This window comes from Sciurus vulgaris (genome assembly GCF_902686455.1).
Source record: "Sciurus vulgaris genome assembly, chromosome: 11".
NCBI lineage: Eukaryota > Metazoa > Chordata > Mammalia > Rodentia > Sciuridae > Sciurus > Sciurus vulgaris.
Window position 1 is genome coordinate 24,448,808 of NC_136472.1, and position 24,213 is coordinate 24,473,020.

At 35.5% G+C, this 24,213-nt stretch overlaps 2 pseudogenes across 2 annotated transcripts in view; both read left to right on the forward strand.

Moving 5' to 3' along the window:
- The window catches only part of LOC306639797 (olfactory receptor 4C11-like), a 337,410-nt pseudogene extending 321,221 nt beyond the window's left edge, over window positions 1-16,189 (forward strand). Inside the window, exon 3 of the transcript in view lies at window positions 15,438-16,189. The product of the transcript in view is annotated as an olfactory receptor 4C11-like (transcript). The remainder of the gene's footprint in view (window positions 1-15,437) is intronic.
- LOC306638492 (olfactory receptor 4C11-like) lies at window positions 7,497-8,234 on the forward strand (annotated as a pseudogene). The gene has a single exon. The product of its transcript is annotated as an olfactory receptor 4C11-like (transcript).
- Window positions 16,190-24,213: the final 8,024 nt, after the last annotated feature.

The window sequence follows — 24,213 nt, forward strand, 5'->3', positions numbered from 1 at the left end:
AACAATAAACCAAGTTAAAAACTCCATAGAAAGCATAACCAATAGGATAGATCACCTGGAAGACAGAACCTCAGATATTGAAGACAAAATATTTAATCTTGAAAACAAGGTTGACCAAACAGAAAAGATGGTAAGAAATCATGAACAGAATATACAAGAATTATGGGATATCATGAAGAGGCCAAATTTAAGAATTATTGGGATTGAGGAAGGCTTAGAGAAACAAACCAAAGGAATGAACAATCTATTCAATGAAATAATATCAGAAAATTTTCCAAATCTGAAGAATGAAATGGAAAACCAAGTGCAAGAGGCTTATAGGACTCCAAATATGGAAAATTACAACACACCTACACCAAGGCACATTATTATGAAAATACCAAACATACAAAATAAAGACAGAATTTTAAAGGCCATGAGAGAAAAGAATCAGATTACATTCAGGGGGAAACCAATAAGAATATCAGCAGATTTTTCAATCCAGTCCCTAAAAGCTAGAAGGGCCTGGAACAACATTTTTCAAGCCCTGAAAGAAAATGGATGCCAACCAAGAATTTTATACCCAGTAAAACTTACATTCAGATTTGACGATGAGATAAGATCCTTCCATGATAAACAAAAGCTAAAGGAATTTACCAAAAGAAAGCCAGCATTACAGAACATTCTCAGCAAAATATTCCATGAGGAAGAGATGAAAAACAATGATGTAAATCAGCAACGGGAGGAACTAGCCTAAAGGAATAGCCAAATAAAGGAGAAACCAAATCATGTCAAAAAACAAAAATGAGTCCAATGACTAGGAATACAAATCATATCACAATAATAACCGTGAATGTTAATGGCCTGAACTCATCAATCAAAAGTCATAGACTGGCAGATTGGATTAAAAAAAATCCAACAATATGCTGCCTGCAAGAGACCAATCTCATAGAAAGAGATATCCATAGACTAAAGGTGAAAGGATGGGAAAAAACATACCATGCACACAGACACAGCAAAAAAGCTGGAGTATCCATCCTCATTTCAGATAATGTGGACTTCAAGCCAAAACTAGTCAGAAGGGATAAAGAAGGACATTACATACTGCTTAAGGGAAGCATAAATCAGCAAGACATAACAATCATAAATATGTATGCCCCGAACATTGGGTCATCCATGTACGTCAAACAAATCCTTCTCAATTCCAGAAATCAAATAGACCACAACACAATAGTACTAGGTGATTTTAACACACCTCTCTCACTGCTGGACAGATCATCCAAACAAAAATTGAATAAAGAAACCATAGATCTCAATAACACAATCAACAATTTAGACTTAACCGACTTATATGGAATATACCATCCATCAAAGAACAAATACACTTTCTTCTCAGCAGCACATGGATCCTTCTCTAAAATAGACCATGCTTATGCCACAAATGTACTTTTAGCAAATACAAGAAGATAGAGATACTAACTTGTACTCTATCAGATCATAATGGATTGAAATTAGAAATAAATGACAATAAAAAACAGAAACTTCTCCAATACTTGGAGATTAAATAATACACTGTTATATGATGAATGGATAACAAAAGACATCAGGAGGGAAATTAAAAAATTCTTAGAAGTAAATGAGAACAAAGACACATCATATCAAAATCTCTGAGACACTATGAAAGCAGTACTTAGAGGAAGATTTATTTCATGGGGCACATTCAACAAAAGAAGTAGAAATCAACAAATAAACAACTTAACATTATAGCTCAAACCCCTAGAAAAAGAAGAGCAGACCAGCACCAAAAGTAGTAGAAGACAGGAAATAGTTAAAATCAGAGCCAAATTCAACGAAATTGAAACAAAAGAAACAATCGGAAAATTAACAAAATAAATAGTGGGTTCTTTGAAAAAATAAACAAAATTGATAAACCTTTAGCCACACCAACAAAGAGAAAGAGGGAGAAAACTCAAATTACTAAAATTCAGAATGAACAAGGAAATATCACAACAGACATGAGTGAAATACAAAACATAATCAGAAGCTATATTGAAAATCTATACTCCAACAAAACAGAAAACCTCAAAGACATCAACAAGTTTCTAGAGACATATGAATTACCTAAACTGAACGAGGAGGACATACACAACTTAAATGAATCAATTTCAAGCAATGAAGTAGAAGAGGTCATCAAAAGCCTACCAACAAAGAAAAGTCCGGGACCACATGTGTTCTCAGCCGAGTTCTACAAAACCTTTAAAGAAGAGCTCATTCCAAAACTTCTCAAAGTATTCCATAAAATAGAAGAGGAGGGAACCCTCCCAAACTCATTCTATGAAGCTGATATCACCCTGATACCTAAACCAGACAGAGACACATTGAGGAAAGATATTTTCAGACCAATATCCTCAATGAATATCGACGCAAAAATTCTCAACACAGTTTTAGCAAATCATATACAAAAATATATTAAAAAGATAGTGCACCACAATCAAGTGTGTTTTATCCCAGCGATGCAAGGTTGGTTAAACATCTGGAAATCAATAAATGTCATTCACCATATCAACAGACTAAAAGTTAAGAATTACATGATTATTTCAATAGATGCAGAAAAAGCATTCGATAAAATACAGCAGCCCTTCATGCTCAAAACACTAGAAAAAATTGGGATAGTGGGATCATTCCTTAACATTGGGAAGGCCATCTACACTAAGCCCATGGCCAATATCATTCTAAATCGTGAAAAACTGAAAGCATTCCCCCTAAAAACTGGAACAAGGCAGGGATGCCCTCTTTCACCACTTCTATTCAACATTGTTCTTGAGACTCTAGCCAGAGCAATTAGACAAACCAAAGAAATTAAAGGGATACGAATTGGAAAAGAGGAACTCAAACTATCCCTGTTTGCTGATGACATGATTATATATTTAGAGGAACCTGGAAATTCCACCAGAAAACTCTTAGAACTCATAAGTGAATTCAGTAAAGTAGCAGGATACAAGATCAATGCTCATAAATCCAATGCATTTTTATACGTAAGTGATGAATGTTCAGAAAGAGAAATTATTAAAACTACGCCATTCACAATAGCATCAAAAAAATAAAATACTTGGGAATCAATCTCACAAAAGAGGTGAAAGACCTCTACAATGAGAACTACAGAACACTAAAGAAAGAAATTAAAGAAAACCTTAGAACATGGAAAGATCTCCCATGTTCATGGATAGGAAGAATTAATATTGTCAAAATGGCCATACTACCAAAAGTGCTATACAGATTCAATGCAATTCCAATTAAAATCCCAATGATGTACCTTACAGAAATAGAGCAAGCAATTATGAAATTCATCTGGGAGAATAAAAAGCCCAGAATAGCTAAAGCAATCCTCAGTAGAAAGAGCAAAGCAGGGGGTATCGCAATACCAAATCTTCAACTCTATTACAAAGCAATAGTAACAAAAACGGCATGGTATTGGTACCAAAATAGACAGGTAGATCAATGGTACAGAATAGAGGACATGGACACAAACCCAAATAAATACAATTTTCTCATACTAGACAAAGGGGCCAAAAATATGCAATGGAGAAAAGATAGCCTCTTCAACAAATGGTGCTGGGAGAATTGGAAATCCATATGCAACAAAATGAAATTAAACCCCTATCTCTCACCCTGCACAAAACTCAACTCAAAATGGATCAAGGACCTCGGAATCAGACCAGAGACCCTGCATCTTATAGAAGAAAAAGTAGATCCAAACCTTCAACTTGTTGGCTTAGGATCAGACTTCCTTAACAGGACTCCCATAGCACAAGAAATAAAAGGAAGAATCAACAACTGGGATGATTCAAACTAAAAAGCTTTCTCTCAGCAAAGGAAACTATCAGTAATGTGAAGAGAGAGCCTACAGAGTGGGAGAATATCTTTGCCACTCATACTTCAGATAGAGCGCTAACTTCCAGAACATTTAAAGAACTCAAAAAACTCTACACCAAGAATACAAATAATCCAATCAACAAATGGGCTAAGGAAATGAACAGACACTTCACAGAAGAAGATGTACAAGCAATCAACAGATATATGAAAAACAACATCTCTAGTAATAAGAGAAATGCAAATCAAAACTACCCTAAGATTCCATCTCACCCCAATTAGAATGGCGATTATCAAGAACACAAGCAACAATATGTGTTGGCGAGGATGTGGGGAAAACGGTACACTCATACATTGCTGGTGGGGTTGCAAATTAGTGCAGCCACTCTGGAAAGCAGGATGGAGATTCCTCAGAAAGCTTGCAATGGAACCACAATTTGACCCAGCTATCCCACTCCTGGCCTATACCCAAAGGACTTAAAATCAGTATACTACAGAGATACAGCCACATCCATGTTCATAGCTGCTCAATTCACAATAGCCAGATTGTGAAACCAACCTAGATGCCCTTCAGTTGATAAATGGTAAAGAAACTGTGGCATATATATACAATGGAATATTATTCCGCCATGAAGAATGACAAAATTATGGCATTTGAGGGCAAATGGATGAAATTGAAGGATATCATGCTAAGTGAGATAAGCCAATCTCAAAATACTAAAGACGAATGATCTCACTGATAAGCGGATGAGGGCATATAAGGGGTGGGTAGGAGGGGTTAATGTTAGGGTCAGGGTTAGGTTTAGGGTTAGGTATAAGGAGGATGGTAAGAATGGAGGAAGAAAGGACTGTATAGAGGGAAAAGAGGGGTGGGAGGGGGGGAAGGGAAAAAAATAACAGAATGCATCAATCAACATTGCCCTATGTAAATTTATGATTTTTAATTTAAAAAAATTTTAAAAATAAATAAATAAAATGCACCTTCATTTTTCTGATCCTTTATGTTCTCACTTCTTTGATTTTTGTGTCTTTGGATCCCAACTCTTTTTATAACCAAAGCCTTATTAGATTTCTATTTTCCTCTCTGCTTGGGCCTTGTACATTCAAAATGTGATGTTGTTTTATTCATTTTATTTTTTATATTATTTAAGATATTAGGAACTGTCATTTCTATCTTCTGATTACAGTGAGAAAAAAAGGTGTGATCCATAATATTGGCAAAATTCTAGTCACTCAACACAATATGTTCCAGTTTTAAAACTGTTGTGCAGCTGCATTATGAGTAGAAGAACAGTTGGAATTGATTTTGAACATTGGGTTAAAAGTCTCAATGAGACTACTCCAATGGCACGTAGTCCAGAGCCACATTGTCTGCATGGCATACAGATGTATTTAAACTTCACAGCAACAATTAAAGGTAGATTATCTTATTACTTATGTCTATATCAAGGCACTTGCTAAATGTCAGGCCACTCTTGGGCAGTGCCTGGGACTTCAGATTAGGCAGTTTGACTTCAGACCATGCCAGGCCGCTGAGCTAACCCACTTCTAACCCTGGTTTTCAATGTTTGCATCTCAGGCTGAATATGACTTTCTTCATTGAAAGTTACAGATCATCTTCTCACATAATTTTGAATTCTTTACTGTTGAATCTATGGAATAGGAGCTTGTACTAGGAGAAGATGGTTTTTCTTGTTTTCTCTTTCTAAAGATTGATATGCTATCACACTATTAAATTAACAATTAATCTGAGAAATAAAACAAAAAATAGTTATTAAATAATGGGAGAACTTCAGAATATGTAGAAGAAAATGAGAGGAAGGGGAGTATGAAAAATGGTGGAATGAGACAGACATCATAGTCCTATGTACATGTATGATTACACGAATGGTATGAATCTGCATTGTGTACAACCATAGAAATGAAATTGTGTACCCCATTTGTGTACAATGAATTAAAATGCAGTCTGTAAAAAATTAAAGCTAAATAAAAATAATAAAAAATAAAATAAAATAAAAAACAAATAACAATTTGTTATTAGCAATTCTTATCAAAATAATAATTTAAAATGGCAGGATATGATAATTTCAATCAAATAAACTATACATGATATGAATAAGGACATGAAATAGAAAAATCAAAAAATATAGGTTGGAATTATGGATATAAAAAAATTACAAATGATGTTTTCAGAAGTATTCTGGGGCATTCAGGACATATATGAGACATATTTAAAGCACACTGCTTAAGTTGTAAGTACATTAGAAATTCTATTCCATGTCCAATTTACAGACCAAGAAGTTCAATATTCTAATGGAAAATGTTTATGTAGAGAAAGAGAAAAATTTAGTCTCCTTCAATTATGTTGGCCTCAAGGAATCGTCCAGACCTTGTTATATTATGACGATTAGTGAACTGATGTATTACACACAAGGGACATAGGTAAATGGTTGTCAACATTCTTTGTAAAGCAAATTTCATCCAAGATACTTAAGGGGCCAGAGTTCATGGAGTGAATGAGTGAACTGAAAGAATTCTTATCAGATGGAATTTACCAACAGTATTAGTGCCTCCTTATATTGGAATACTGTAGGGAACATTCCTCAAGCTCATTTGACAGCAGTCGCTGACACCATGGTTTAAATAAACCTAACAGTCTGGATGGTAAAACTGAGGAAATGGTAAAGACTCACCATGGATTGTAGGCCTTTGCAGTTACTGAGGCTGAGCTATGGAAAGCCCTGCTCAGCAGGCATCACAACAAGCTGTGGTGTGAGTTTCCCTACTGCCTTGCCTCATGCTGTGTGCTGGAGCTTGCTTGCCCTTCCCCAGAGACCTTTGCCTCAAACTTGTTGCCAGACAGAATCACTTAAGGATACTTGGTTTATGTACATTAGCACGATGTACAGCTTAAGTATAGGTTGGTTCTGCTATGATTTAACAAGCATCTAAACCTCATGGGATAATGTGCCTATATATGTCTTGTACAATCATAAGTAAAATTAGATCTGTGCCTTCCGAGCCTGGTCTCTGGATGTCTGTGTTTATTGGAAGACTTCGCCGTCTTCACCCTCAGTGCAACCCCCTTCCTGAATAACTACAGAATACTGTCCTTTGTTTCAAATTTCAGAGTGCAGAGATAAAATTTGTTACTACATGATATATATGTGCTTATGTGTGCATATGTGTGGGTGTAACCCTTTTTTAACACTTTAAAATTCTTCTGAAAGCTCAGAAAGCATAAAGTAAATATTTGCATTCCATTTTGATACACTAGAACTAGGTTTCAAAGCATTTAAGAACAAGGAAAGAAGAAGTTCTGCAGTTCTCAATGTAGGTAGGAATAAAATATCCAAAGGACCTATATTTATTTTTAGTCCATAAATCCTAAAGCTTTGATTCAGTCTGGCTGATTTCTGAGCCAATATCTAAATGTTGCAGAAGTCTGGATATCTGCTTATGAAGATTCATAGGGGATTTTGGTTCACCCCAAAGGCAGTTAGAGATAGCACAGCATGGAACAGAACCCAGGAATTCAGATGTCAGTCGACAATCTCCTCAAGATATAATTTCTCTTATCTGCAGGCAAAACATTTATCAACTACAGGCTGTTCATAGCCACTGACATTGTGATACATAAGGGCAGCATGACTGAATTCAGTGTGTTTGGGCTAACACAAGACACTGGCAAGCAGAAGGCAATATTTGGGATCTTCTTGATTCTTTACCTCACAACTCTGCTGAGAAACAGTGTTTTAGTGGTGACCATTAAAACAAGTCAGACCCTTGGGAGTACAATGTACTTTTTCCTTTTCTACCTGTCCTTTGCTGATGCTTGCTTCAACAACCACAGCCCCCAGACTGATTGTGGATATCCTTTCTCAGAAGAGACCATTTCTTACAAAGAGTACATGACCCAAACCTTTGTGGTTCACTTTTTTGAGTGCATGGCAATAATTGTGCTCATTCTCATGATTTTTTTATCACTATGTGGCCATTTGTTAGCCCCTGCAATACACAACCATCATAAGCCATCGAGTCTGTGGTGTATTGGTGATTCTGGTCTGGGTGGGATCTTCAATTCATTATTCAGCACAGATTTTCCTGGCTTTGCAATTACTCTTCTGTGGTCCCAATATGATTTATCACTATTTCTGTGACATGCAACCTTTGTTGAAACTTGCCTGTATCACTTATGATATCAATATGCTCATAGTGTTTAATAGTGGGGCCATAGGCATGGTGAGTTTCACATTCTTATTTATCTCTTGTATTGTCATCCTATTCTCTCTGAGAAACCACAGTGCAGAAGAAAGGTGAAAAGCCCTTTCCACATGCACCTCCCACTTTATTGTTGTTGTCATATTTTTTGGTCTGTGTATATTTATATACACTTGTCCACCAACCACCTCTCCAGTAGACAAGAGGGTGGATGTGCTTTACACAATTGGGACACTTTTCCTGAATCCTTTGATCTATACATTGAGGAATGCAGAACTGAAAAATGCCATGAAAAATTATGGTGTAGCAAAGTATGACTTCACTTGATAAATACTATGTGTATTATAGTGTATACTTCTTTCATTTTAGTTTTTGTTGCATTGACAGGAAAGATATTATATTTCCTGGGAACATGCAGGAATTGAAAAGCTAGGTCTAGAGTTTCCTACCTTTAAGGCCTTTAGTTTTATGCAAAATATGTTTTTACACCATTATTTTCATTTGAAAAAAGTCATATATATATGAAATACACATATGATTATATATATATATGGTATATAATGTATGGTACATTACTCCCCACTTCATAAATTCAGTACCTGAGCTTATTATTTCAGTTACATTGGCACCAAGTAATACCTATAATTGATACATGTTAATGGAAGAAAATATGATGTACTTTATTATGTGCGTGAGCATCTCCATTCCCAAACAAAAAATGTCACAACATAGCACCAAATATTCCAAATACTTGTGATACAGATGAGGCAGAGTAAGTATCAACATCCAAGGAGGACATTATCAAAGCACTCAGTGCTATTCACAAGTGGCAGATTTGTTTACACTCCCTCCAGATGAATGCTCACAATTCTCCTTATTTTGTGACTTACAATTTATCCTTAAAGCATTGGAATCCAGTCCTATGGAGTTTAAAGTGTAATTGGATCTTACATAGGCAAGGCATAATTGAAATAAAAATTGGATTCTTGTCTCTTCTTGCTCTTTCAAATTTAATAGAGTGGAGAGATTTTTTTAATCTGTCTGAATGAAAACTCACAATTCTTTACTTGCAATCTTACTCTTTTCGTCTCACTCTTACATAATGGAGAGCCCAAATTCCCCCTTGGTGTTAGGCAGGGCCAAAAATTAAAATGCCAAGTGCATGACATAAACCAAACTGTCAAAAATCCCCTGACTCTCCACCTTCAGCTGATGCCTGGGAGTCTAAAATTGGAAATACAGACAGCAGAGTCTAGGGAACAAGGGTGAGGCTATTTCTTTCTTTCTTTCTTTCTTTCTTTCTTTCTTTCTTTCTTTTTTTTTTTTTTGTGGTGCTATTTGTAGCAGCTGTAAAATTAACAAAAGTGACCCTTAATAATTTTATGTATTTACTTCATTTAGGTTGGGAATCCTTCAAGCACAATTTAGAAATTCCCAATATTGAGGAGCGATGAATTAAAAACACAGACTATCCACTGGTCATCTGAAAATATCAGCAACAAGAAAGTACTCAAAATGTATATGAAAGAACACATAGCAAATTGTATTTTTTAATAATTTCAATAAAATAAACAATATGACAACTCTGGAGACAAAATGGTTTTGGCTTACATCTGAGTAACCAGTCGGTTTTATTTTCTTTAACAACTGGGATGATGGAGTGTTCAAAGCCCTCTTCAGACTGACAGTGTTTTCATTGTGGGTTCCTAGGACCTAATGAGTGCCTCTCTCATCTCATGTTCCCAGAGGGCTGCCCCTTCACACAGTGTGCTCACAGATGGACTCCGGAAACACCATGCTGGTTCAGCCATATACCACTGATATCACAGTCATCTCCCTATGTACTCAGGTGTGCAAGCACCTTTCCTTGATGCTACACAGCAAGAACAGACTCCTTGATGAATTTTAGTTCCACAATAGCTGAAATCCCTAGATCAATTTATTGCAGCATATTCCATTGTAAAATAATCCAAAGAAATCATATTGGAAACATTAGTTGGTAATAACTAGTACTTAAAACATCCACAGATCTCAGGGATAAAGAGCTTATTTTTCAGCTTCCCAGTGATTGTGCATATTTACACCAATCCAGGACATGGTTTGGATATGGCTTGGGTGTGTCCCCTACGGGTGCATGTGCTGGAAACTAGGTCCTCACTGTGGAGGTATTGGGAGGTAGTGAAGCCTTGAAGAGATAATGCCTAGAGCAAGGTATTTGGGTTATAGTGGCATCACCATTGGAAGGATAATGCTGATTTCACAGAGTAAGTTAGATCCCACAAGAATGGGTTCTTAGGAAGAGAACAAGCCTGATATATGAATCTGTTTTCCTGTTTCATTATGTAATCTCTTCTGTATAGGCTTCTGCCATTGTGATGCCATCTGTCCTGATGCATTCACCAGAGGCCAAAGAGATAGAGCCACCCAATAAGAACCTTTCAACTTCCTGATAAATTTGTTTACCATATAAAATACCTAGCACCATGTATTTTGTTATCGCATCAATTATCATGTTTCTAAATGTTCTTTCTCCCCTCTCTCATCCTTGCTCTGTCCTGGAAACATATCTCCAACATCTCAATGGAATAATTTTTCCAGATTCCTTCTAATGGTGAAGATTCTCTATATAAGTTCAAAAATTTATAAATTTAGGGGATTGTGTGTGTGTGTGTGTGTGTGTGTGTGTGTGTGTGAGAGAGAGAGTGTGAGTGATTCATGCTGTTTTTCAACTTTGCATTACTTTGACAAAATACCTGAGATAATTTAAAAGGAGAGGTTTGTTTTGGTTTATAGTTTTAAAAGTCTTAGTCCATGTTTTCTTGGTCCTGTTGCTGTGAGCTTGTCGTGATACAGTACATCATGGTGGGAGCAGGTGTTAGAGGAGGGCTATTCATGTCTGGCATCTTTAAAGCAAAAGGAAAGCAGAGGAAGGAATGGGCCTAAGTCCCAACACTCCATTGAAGGCCACATCCCCATTGACCTAATTTATTCCACTAGGCTCCACCTCCTAAAAGTTCTGCCACCTCCTAGTAGTGCCACAGATTGAGACCAAGTCTTAATACCTGACTTTTTGGGGAGTCACCAGCTCAAAACTATAGCACCCACACAGATGGGACAGAACTACAAAAGCCCTACTAGGTAATATTATTAGTTTGTTACAGAAGGATAAAACAGGCTTCCATTCTGTATCAATTAGGTGTTAAGTTTAACAAAATGAGGGAAGAAAAGATTGCACAATTTCATTTTGTTAGTGATACTGTTAATATTTGGTCCTGATGTGATGTACCATCAGTTGCAGCTGTGGCTATCCTACCTGTTTTTGCATTTCAGGAAAGAGGTTCATGTTGTAATTATTCACATTATAAGAGTGTCAATCTGGTTAATGTTTTGTATCCAAAAGGAAACAAAAACAGAAAAATAAAACAAGGGAAATATTCTCTGCAAGTTATATCTGTAATGTTTACCAATATTTGAGAGTGAATATTCATGTATTGCCAATGCATCTTACATGAATGACTAGTAATAAGAGTGACATCATGCAGATTAGATATGATGATAACCTATACAGTTGTATTTCTGCATGTCAGAGAAAACAGAAATAACTATCATGTAGGCATTTATCTCTTTGGCCTGTCAAATGTTGAGGTCTAAGTGACACTTTGGAAACAAAGGATGAAATTGAACTTCAGAGTTTCCCTATTCTGTCACCAAGAACTTAAATTTGAGAAACAATTGTCTGTTTGTTATGAAGGTGTTCTCTGATGCTGTATATATAAACAATGGAAAATTCCAAGGGACATGCAAGTCTTGAGTGAGATGGAGATGTGAGAAGGGATGAGAGTCATCTCAGGAAGATGCTCTTGGAGAGGCAGAGAATTGGCATGAGTTCATGGTCAGGAAGAATGGAAAGAGGTCCTAGAGACAGTTCTTGAAGAGACCAGACACTGGAGGCAGAAATGTCATGCTGGTCACTGACTTAATGAATTCAGAGAATCTTTTCCTGTGTTGAGGGAATTGGAGCCTGCTAGTAGTACCCATTTTCAATAGTTCATTAGTAGGATTCAGCTCCAAAGCTTCTTGCCAGAAACTGTTGGCTGCTAGAAGTTATCACTGGGGAATTGAAAAACAACAGTACCTGTTAGTGTAGAAATGGTTTTGGCAGCAAATATTCTGAATAATTAAAGCATTTCAACAGCCTTGGAGACCAAGGGACCATGTTGGAAAGAGCCATTGACCACAGCTTGCCATTCACCTCAGGGAATGCTCCTTTCCCTTACCAGCTTCTCTGGCCAGCAGTCAAAGTTGGTTTCAAGGGATCTGTAAGTTGGAACGATCTAAAGAATGCATCATTGTCATCAGCTCAGAATAGTTTATATCCCTAGGAAATTACGCCCTAGAGAACCACTTGGAACATGGCTGCAAGCCTCTAAATATCAGCAAGTTCATCATCTAGGTTTTTAAATTGTGAAACAGTATGAAGATAAATCTTTGATTAGACAACCACTTTGAGTATTTACGTTAAGTTGTTATAGACAAATATATCTGCATACAGTCTTCTATTAGAAGGTAGCAGGTAAGACTCAATGTTCTGAAAATTCATCTATGTTATTTTTCAATTGCATAACAAATCAGTAAAACAATAAAGACAGTACATCTCATTATCATTTTCCAAATGGGAGAACTAATTCTATTTGGCTAGACTTTTGATTCTAAGCTCTACTCAAGAAAGAAAGAATATTATGTTGTCATATGGTATTCTAAGATTCTTCATTGTTATGTCTCTGATAATATGTGCATGTCATCTTTTATTAATGTAAACATATAGAAGTATAAAGAAATTTCTTATGAATATGCTTGTCAATAATAGGATAATCACAAACCCTACATCTAACTTCCTAGGTCACATATTTCAATTTATTTAATAAATCATTGTAAGTCTTCATGACACAAAGGACATCAGTCTAATTCAGTGTTCAAATATTTTCTGCTAAATATGATACATATCAACTGATATTTAAATTAACTTAAGAAATATAAGCTCAAGGTTTTTGTGGATTACTGATTTATCCATATATCTAATTAAAATAACAAAAATTAGAGGAGTTTTAGTAACTTCGAGAGGAGTTTAGTAACTTTTCATAATGCAGAAGTTATTAAACTATTTCACAAATATTCTCAGTCTCTCTCTCTCTCTCTCTCTCTCTCTCTCTCTCTCTCTCTCTCTCTCTCTCTCTCTCTCTCTCTCTCTCTCTCTCTCTCTCTCCCCCTCCACTTTTGGTACATAGATTACATTTCCTACACTGTGGAAATGTCAAATGTCTATTATTCTGCAAAGCTGAATATTGGCATATCCTGCAAGCCATCAATTACATTCTTAGCACTCATGTTTAAAATGTTTGCAACTATAGTTCATAGGTGTTAAATACCCACTGACAGGATATTGGATAAACACGTGTTAACATGCTCACAATGGCATAAGACAACTACAGTGAAAATGATTCTGGAACTACATTCAACAACTGACACAGAACTTAACAACTTAATGTTGAATGATAAACCAAAAGCAGAAACAAAAGCAATTCCCAAAATTATGTATACTGCATGCTCAATTAGTTAACATTCTAAGTTACATGAAAGTCTAAAGATATACATTTTGGTTTATTTGTAAGAATCAAGATAATTATGCATTAACATCCTGATATTGGTTACTTTTAGGATGAAGTGGGGGCAGAATAGAAAAAGGAGTAAAAGCAGATATAAGTTTTGGTAATATTTTAGTTTTTAGCATGGACACCAAGTTTACAATATCCTTTATATTATTTACATAAATGTACAAAAATCAACAATAACAAATAAGTGAAGTAAAGATGTTAAAATAGTCTGGAAATGGCTGATTTCTACAGACATTTTAAAGTTAGCATTGTTTCTTCTGATGGTTTGTTGCTCTGCTTCCTCTTGGGGTTCCATATTTGATCAGCCCTTTCTGCTCACCTGGTCTGTCCTCTCAGAAGCTCTATTAATGGGGGAGAAAATAATGACTTTCTTGACTTTTCTAATAGCAAATCAAGTATTGAGTTTGCTTCTCCTTTGATACTGGATTTATAGTCCTGGGAAAATGTTTTCTGATTGAGTCATAGGAGTCATATTCCCATCCATGGGAGATAATAGGACCCAAACCTACATACTGAATATGAAGAAGTTGTGGTTTCTTAGAGGAAAATCAGTTTTCATCCATCGAAGAAGATACTGGACTTCTATTAGGTGTAAAACATCAGGGCTCATTGAATGAATTTTAACAATTTGTCTTTAGCCATCTCTGTGAAGCAGACTGATTGCATCTACAAAAGTGTTCCAATATTTGAATTCATTATCCTTATTGATTCTGCCTTTCAACTGTACATCATGAAAAATATACTCCATTATAGAAATAACCTAATACCTTCAATATCCCATTTTATATTTTCCTATTCTGTTCCTTTTGCTTCTAAGTCAGATATCTGAAATAAATTTCTAAAGGAACATTTGTAGGTGTCCCCAAAACCTGTACTTACTTCATGTGCTGTTTTCAAGATTAGTACTTCTGCAGTTTGGAAAGAATTAGAAGAATTTATTTCATTTACTTTAAGGAAGTAGTTTTTCTGAAGGAATAATTAAACACTATCATGAAATTTGTTTTAATTTGGTTTATTTGTTTTATTGGTTCTTTCACTACTAGCAGTTGATTATTAATTTCCTACTCTAAGTCATAGTTTATAAATGCATACTATGGTTAATTTGGTGGAGTGAGCAATATGCATTTATACTTTGCAAAATTTCTTAGGAATTTAAGGAATAAAATAAGAATTTTTTCCTTGTTTCCAGCCATTACACAACACTGTCCTGTTTTAAAGTTGTCTAGGTCTTGATCAACTTCAATCAGGACTTGCATGTGTGTTTCACACAGTAGAACATATGTGGTGTTATGAAGAAAATTCATTTACTCCCTCCTGGGAGTCTATTTCTCCAGGTTCCATGAGGATACATATTCATGATCTTATCATGACTCTTTGATTGTGACTCCTAAGCTCCTTCAAGTATTCTTTAAAATGTTGGGGTAACCCTTTATGTTATTATTGACTCACTTCTTGATCTGCTTCCTTTGAGCCACTTCATCTAATTTATGATTTAAAATATTATTTACAAAGAATGGTTTCCAAATCAGTTTTCTCAGTACTGACTTTAAATTCATACATTTAAAAATATTGAACTGTCTACTAAATATTTTTGCTCATGTGTCCCATGCTAGCTGAGTTTCAATTTGACCTCACAGCCTTACTGTTAATTCTAAGCACCTCAACCCAAGATGCCAGTATTCAGCCATGGGAAAGAGCCTCATCATCATGGTCGTTAACTGCTATGTGGCCATCTGTAAGCCACTGCATTACATGACCATCATGAGCCGCCAAGTCTGTAGTGTGTTGGTGGCTGTGGTCTGAGTGGGGTTCATTCTTTAGCTCAGATTTTTCTTACCTTGCATTTGCCTTTTTGTAGTCTCAATGTTATCGACCACTATTTTTGTGACTTGCAGTCATTGTTGAAGCTTGCTTGTACAGAAACATATGTGACCAACCTACTCCTGGTGTCCAACAGTAGGGCCATTTGTACAGTGATTTTTGTCATGCTGATGTTCTCCTACATCATCATCTTGCATTCTCTGAGAAACCAAAGTGCAGAAGGGAGGAGAAAGGCCCTCTCCACCTGCATCTCTCACATCATTGTGGTCATCTTGTTCTTTGTCCCTTGCATATTTATATACACATGACCTGCAACCACTTTCCCCATGGATAAAATGATAGCTGTGTTTTATACCATTGGAACACCTTTGCTCAACCCTGTGATTTACACACTGACGAATGCAGAAGTGAAAAATGTCATGAGGAATTTGTGGAACAAGAAAATGATCTACAATGACATGAGATGAATATCATTGTGTTCTGTATTGACCTGGAAGAAGAAAATAGAGAATATTATCTTTTTATTGTTTGCTTAATATGCTAAAACCTTAGCTTCTGTGGATTAGTTCCTTCTGGAAAGAAGGCAGTGTAAATACAGACACTAATTAAAGTTGAATCAGTTGTTTTAGAGGAGGGGCATCTTGGGTTACAGACAGGTGTATAAGATTTATTATTTCTGATGTTACTGATTGCTGTGTCTCTGCCTTTCTAAAATACCTAGCATCACTTTTGGTTTTGATCTGTGAGTTCTCTGCCCTCCTTTGTGTGGAGTTCTCTGATAGTGCTACCTTTCTATGTAACCAAAGCTTAGATCCAGAGCTTTGCAGATTATTACTCTTCCAAGCAGTTTCCTTCATTAGATCCTTTGGTCTCATCAGGCCTCTTCAACCTTCTTGTTCTACGTGGCTCAGTGCAAAGTTCCAAATTCATATAATTGCTGAGGTTTCCTATCATAAGGGATAGTATCTATACTTTAGGTAGACTCTTTTCTGATTTCAGGACACACTCTGAAATCTTATGTGTGTTTACCTAGATCTTTCTAAGACAGTGATGAAAGATAGAAAGAAAATTCATCGTTCTGAAAGAGACCTTCATCTTAGGAGTGCTCTGTTCTCTTTTTGGGGTTGTAGTCATGCAATGATTCCTTTTGTAGAATTTATTTTTGCCCCTGATTTTTCTTCCTTCTAATTTTGTTGAAGTATTACTATTTATTTTGAATTTTGATGATTATAACAATTTGTTTATAACAAATGGCAATTATGATTGTAGCACATAATAATCCAATTAAAGTAGAAATACATACTTGGGCTAGAAATGTAGAGTACAATGAGCTCATGGTAGCAAATTTGGAAATATTATAAGATTAGTGTCAGGTGTGGTGTCCCACAGCTGTAATCCCAGTGGCTCAGGAGGCTGAGGCAGGAGGATCCCGAGGTCAAAGCAATCTCAGCAACTTTGAGAGGCTCTGAGAAATTTGGCAACCTCTCTCTCTAAATAAAATATAAAAAAGGAATAGGGATATAGCTCAGTGATTGAGCACTCTTTGATTTAATCCCTTTTATAAAAAAAAAAAGAAAAAGAAAAAGAAAAATATTTCAACATGAGAGAAAAAACTGTGATAACCCTGGAGAACAATTTTAGGTTTTGAAACAAATAGTTGTATTACATTTATCAAACATTTGAGTGAATTATCAGTACATCCCAAAACAGTAGCTTTCCCAGACAAGAAGAAAATATTTAGATGAAAAGTAGTTACTGTAGCAGAGATAGATATCACCTTTTTTCATTATTCATTAACACCTCATTCTGTAGTAGCATGGACTCTAATAATCTTTGAATTTCAGCTTATTTCATTTGCATATTTACCCATAAAGAACATTAAACATATTTTATATATGCTTTATATTGGGGATTTTCATTGCCATTTATAAATATAAAATCCTATAAAGATTACAAATATTTTGTCAAATTTTTATTCCAGAAATTTTAGAATTTATTTTTTTATTTTTTTAATATTGCTTATTTAGTGACTTTTTTTTAAATGTTTTTAAGATTGAGCTATCATTATGTATAATAGTGGGTTCCTTTTGACAAAATCATATATGCATGAAATATAATTTGCTCCACCTCAATGCCCAGTGCTTCCTTGTTCATCTTGAGAAAATGATCAGCATTTCTGTGTTTGGGAATAGAAAACTGTAGATTCTTCAGTGGACTATAGTGACATGTATACATCCCTGCTTTTTAGATTGTGTGAATTTCAATATGAAATCCATCTCTAGTTTATCATTGCACAGCATCAGAGGTTGTTAGGTTTTGCTGTTGCAGAATTTGTAACATAGTAGATTCCAATTAAGATTTATGCCTGATAACTTATTTACTTATTTATCTAAGACAAGGAAAATATGAAGAGAATATATATATATATATATATATATATATATATATATATCCAATTTAAGTGATTTTCCATATATGCTCCATCTAATGTGTTCTGGAATTGCATTTCACACAGAGACCACATCTATTCTCATAACCTTTGCAAACATTTTACTACAAACAAGTTCAGTATTTTAAAATAAAGATGCAGAAAAGACTGAATGTGCAACCTCAACATATTGTTTGATTGAAATCAGTGTTCTGATATGGAAATAATAGGAATCTAAGAATTAAAGCAGAAGCATGATTATGGGGAAGGGTAAGAACCATGAACTGATAAGGTATCTACCATCCTCTGGATGAAAGAAGAGCAGACTCTTCTCACTCAAAGGTGAAAAAATATTCTTCCCTTGCCTGGACAATGTTATTGTCCTATTGGAAGAACTTGTTATGCAGTATTTGCTCTCCTCCAAGCTTGCACCTATGCCCCTTATTGATTCCAGTCTATCAGGAGAAGTCTCAGGAAATTCAAAAAGGAAAGTAAACCTTGCTCTAGGAGAAAGTGACATATATAAGAATATTGTAGGAATTAGCCTATATGTCCTGGTGTGAACCAGAAGAGAGCTTCAGCATGGGAGTGGATCTTGAAGGTATTAACACAGGTGCACTGAATATAAGTCTAGATATTGAAGAATTTTTTTACATTAAGGTACTCACTCATGATGTGAGATTGGTTGTTGACCAAGAAAAAGGAATGTGTTGACACCGTGATCCCCAGTACTTTAGAATGTGACCTCATTTAAAAAGAGGGTATTTATATGGATAATCAGATTAAAAATGAGATTGTTAGGGAGAGTTCTAATATAATAGGCTGGTGTCATTATAAAAAAGGTAAATTTGGGCATAGGGAACTCTTTCCATCTTTCAAAGTCTTCTTTAGTGACTTTCTTTAGTGTTCTGTAGTTTTCATTGTAGACATATTTCACCTCTTCTGAAGTCTGATTCATAAAATTTTTGCAGCTATTGTGAATGGGATTGTTTTCCTAATTTATTTTTAAGTAGATTAATTATTGGAGTAAAAAAATGCAATTGATTTTTGAATATTGATCTTGTATCCTGCTACTTTGTTATATTCATTTACGAGTTCTAGAAGCCTTTTGGTAGTGTTTTTGGTCTTCTAATGTAGTGTAATGTCATTAGCAAACAGAAATAATTTGACTTCCTCTTTCAATTTGAATCCCTTTACTTTTCTTCTCTTGCCTGATTTTTCTGGCTAGCATTTCAAGAACTATGTTGAATAGGAGAGGTGAAAATGGGCATCCTTGTCTTGTTCTTGTTTTCAGAGGAAATGCTTTCAGTTTTTCTCCATTCGGTAAAATGTTGGATTTGCATTTGTCATATATGATGTTCAGGTAAATTCCTTCTACCCCTAGTTTCTCTAGTGTTTTGAAGTGAATGAGAACTGTACTTTCTCAAATGTTTTTACTGTATCTATAGAGAAAATTATGTGATTGTTGACCTTGACTCTATTTATGTGTTGAATCACATTTATTGATTTTTGTATGTTGAAACAGCTTTTCAACCCTGGGGTGAAACCCACGTGGTCATGGAGCACTATCTTTTCACAATAGCTAAGCTATGAAACCAACCTAACTGCCCTTCAATAGATCAATGGATAAAGAAAACATGGCGGAGGAGCTGCCCAGCGAGATACTTGGGTGGGGAGCAAAGATCCAAGGACCCTAAGCGGCTTCTCAGAGGAGGAGCCGCCTGTTACTCCCAAGATCAGAGGGACGGTCCCGGGACCCTAGGCAGCTTCTCAGAGGAGGAGCCCCCCACTTAGACTCTTCAGTGCAGGATGAGGTTCCCTGGCCCAGGACGTAGGTCTGGGCCCCTGGGAACGTTGCAGAGGAAGGCTGCTGAGCCCAGGCAAGAGTTCTGGATGGAGGGGAATTTCTAGGAGGGCTGCTAACCAGCAAGACGTCACCACTAGGTGAGTCTTCCCTGTGGGGCAAGGCTTTCCCACCAGGGCAGTAGAACAAGATTCACAGGTCCAGACAAGCCATGCCTCAGACTGCAGTCTAGTTCCTCTTTGGTTGACCATTGGTCAACAAGTGGAGGCGTCTCTGCCCACCAGCAGGGAATATACCACACCTGAAGGCTACCACTCCTAGAGGGACAGCTTTTTTGTGGAGCACTGCATTATCAAGTTCCTCCAAGACTTCAGGCTACTGAAGACTAGGAGGTGATAGACTGGCATTCTACAGGGACACTATAAGTCAATAGAGGAAATCTGAAAAATCTCAGTGTTCCACTGATACCTGAACAATATGAGAAAACAAGGGAAGAAAATATCCCAAAAAAACTAGATGTTACATCAATAAAAACCAATGACAGCATGGCAGAAGAATGTCAGAAAGGGAGTTCAGAATGTACATAATTAAAATGATCAGGGAAGCCAATGATGATAAAAAAGCGCAAATGTGACTTTGAATGATCACACCACTCAACAGTTCAAAGAACAAAAGCAAAGCAAAAGATAATTTCAATAAAGAGTTAGAGATACTTAAAAAAAAAGCAAACAGAAATCCTTGAAATGAAGGAAACAATAAACCAAATTTAAAACTCCATAGAAAGCATAACCAATAGGATAGAACACCCAGAATACAGAACCTCAGACATTGAAGACAAAATATTTAATCTTGAAACCAAAGTTGACCAAATAGAGAAGATGGTAAGAAATCATGAACAGAATCTAGAAGAATTACAGGATATCATGAAAAGGTCAAATTTAAGAAATATTGGGATTGAGGAAGGCACAGAGAAACAAACCAAAGGAATGAACAATCTATTCAATGAAATAATATCAGAAAATTTCCCAAATCTGAATAATGAAATGGAAAATCAAGTACAAGAGGCTTATAGGACTCCAAATACACAAAATTACAACAGACACACACTAAGGTATATTATAATGAAAAAACCTTACATACAAAATAAAGACAGAATTTTAAAGACTGTGAGAGAAAATAATCAAATTACATTCAGGGGGAAACAAATATGGATATCAGGAGATTTTTCATCCAGACCTAAAACCTAGAAGGGCCTGAAACATATTTCAACCCTGAAAGGAAATGGATGCCAACCAATAATCTTATACCCAGCAAAACTTTCCTTTAGATTTGACAAAAAATAAAATCCTTCCATGATAAACGAAAGCTAAAAGAATTTACAAAAAAAAAGCCGGCATACAGACATTCTCAGCAAAATATTCCATGAGGAAGAGATGAAAAACAATGATGCAAATCAGCAACAGGAGGAACTAGCCTAAAGGAATAGTCAAATGAAGGAGAAACCAAGTTGTGTCAAAAAACAAAAATGAGTCAAATGGCAAATCATATCTCAATAAAAATCATATCTCAATAATACAAATGATATCTCAATAATAACCCTGAATGTTAATGGCCTGAACTCATCAATCAAAAGAAATAGACAGGCAGATTGGATTAAAAAGAAAGATCCAACAATATTCTGCCTGCTAGAGACTCACCTCATAGAAAGAGATAAATTAAAGGTGAAATGATGGGGGAAAAAAAAAAAAAGCAATGCACATGGACACAACAAAAAAGCCAGAGTATCCATCCTCATTTCCGATAATGTGGACTTCAAGCCAAGTTAGTCAGAAGGGATAAAGAAGGACATTTCATACTGCTTAAGGGAAGCATAAATCAGCAAGACATAACAATCATAAATATCTATGCCATAAACAGTGGCTCATCCATGTACATCAAACAATCCTTCTCAATTCCAGGAATCAAGTAGACCGCAACACAATAATACTAGGTGACTTTAACACACCTCTCTCCCCACTGGACAGATCTTCCAAACAACAATTGAACAAAGAGACAATAGATCTCAATAACACAATCAGTAATTTAGACTTAACAGACATATATAGAATATACCATCCAACAAAGAGCAAATACACTTTCTGCTCAGCAGCACATGGATCCTTCTCTAAAACAGACCATATTTTATGCCACAAAGCTACTGTTAGCAAATACAAAAAGATAGAGATACTACCTTGTATTCTATCAGATCATAATAGATTGAAATTAAAAATAAATGACAGAATGAAAAACAGAAACTAATCCAACACCTGGAGATTAAATAATACACTATGGTATGATGAATGGATAACAGAAGATATCAGGAGGAAAATAAAAAATTCTTAGAGGTAAAAAAGAACAAAGAAACATCATATCAAAATCTTTGGGACACTATGAAAGCAGTACTTAGAGGAAAATTTATTTCACAGAGCACATTTAATAAAAGAAGAAAAAAATCATTAGATAAACGACCTAACACAACAGCTCAACTCCCTAGAAAAAGAAGAACAGAGCAACACCAAATGTAGTAGAAGACAGGGAATAGTTAAAATCAGAGTTGAAATCAATGAAATTGAAAGAAAAGAAACAATACAAAAATTGACAAAATAAATAGTTGGTTCATAAAAAAAGAATAAACAAATTGATAAACCCTTAGCCACACTAACAAAGAGAAGGAGAGAGAAAACTCAAATTACCCAAATTCAGAATGAATAAGGAAATATCACTACAGACACGAGTGAAATACAAAACATAATTATAAGCTATCTTGAAAATCTATTCTCCAACAAAATAGAAAATATCGAAGATATGAATAGGTTTCTGGAGACATATGAATTACCTAAACTGAACCAGGAGGACATACACGATTTAAATACATCATATTCAGGTAATGAATTAGAAGAAGTCATCAAAAGCTTACCAACAAAGAAAAGTCCAGGACCAGATGGGTTCTCAGCTGAGTTCTACAAAACCTTTAAAGAAGAGCTCATTCCACTACTCCTCAAAGTATTTCATGAAATACAAGAGGAGGGAACCCTCTCAAACTCATTCTATGAAGCCAATATCACCCAGATATCTAAGCCAGACACAGGCACATCAAGGAAATAAAATTTCAGACCAATATCCTTAATGAACATTGATGAAAAAATTCTCAACAAAATTTTAGCAAATGGCACATAAAAATATTTTTAAAAGATAGTGCATCACGATCAAGTGGGTTTTATCCCAGGGATGCAAGCTTAGGTCAACATCCTGAAATCAATGGATGTAATTTGTCATATCAACAGACTTAAAGTCAAGAATCACATGATTATTTTGATAGATGCAGAAAAAGCATTTGATAAAATACAGCATCCCTTCATGCTCAAAACACTAGAAAAAAATAGGGATAGAAGGAACATTCCTTAACATTGAAAGACCATCTATGATAAGCCCATGGCCAATATTCTAAATGGTGAAAAACTGAAAGCATTCCCCCTAAAAACTGGAACAAGGCAGGGATGCTCTCTTTCACCATTTCTATTCAACACTGTCATTGAAACTCTAACCAGAGCAATTAGACAGACCAAAGATTAAAGGGATACGAACAGGAAAAGAAGAATTCAAACTATCCCTATTTGCTGATGACAGGGTTATATATTTAGAGGAACCAGAAAATTGCACCAGAAAACTTTTAGAACTCGTAAGTGAATTCAGTAAAGTAGCAGGATATAAGATTAATGCTCATAAATCTATTGCCTTTTTATACATAAGTGATGAATCTCCAGAAAGAGAAGTTAGGAAAACTACCCCATTCAGAATAGCCTCAAAAAAAAATAAAATACTTGGAAATCAATCTCACAAAAGAGGTGAAAGACCTCTACAATGAGAACTACAGAGCACTAAAGAAAGAAAACCTTAGAAAATGGAAAGTCTCCCATGTTCTTGGATAGGCAGAATTAATATCGCCAAATGGCCATACTACCAAAAGTGAGATACAGATTCAATGCAATTCCAATTAAAATTCCAGTGACACACCTCACAGAAATAGAGCAAGCAATCATGAAATTCATCTGGAAGAATATGAAACCCAGAATAGATAAAGCAATCCTTAACAGGAAGAGTGAAGCAGGAGGTACCACAATACCAGAACTTCAACTATACTCTAAAGCAATAGTAACAAAAACAGCACGGTATTGGCACCAAAATAGGTAGATCAATGGTACAGAATAGATGCCACAGACACAAACCCAAATAAATACAATTTTCTCATACTAGACAAAGGTGTCAAAAACATGCAATGGAGAAAAAATAGCCTCTTCAACAAATGGTACTTGAAAACTGGAAATCTATATGCAGTAGCCCCTATCTCTAACGCTGCAAAAAAATCAACTCAAAATGGA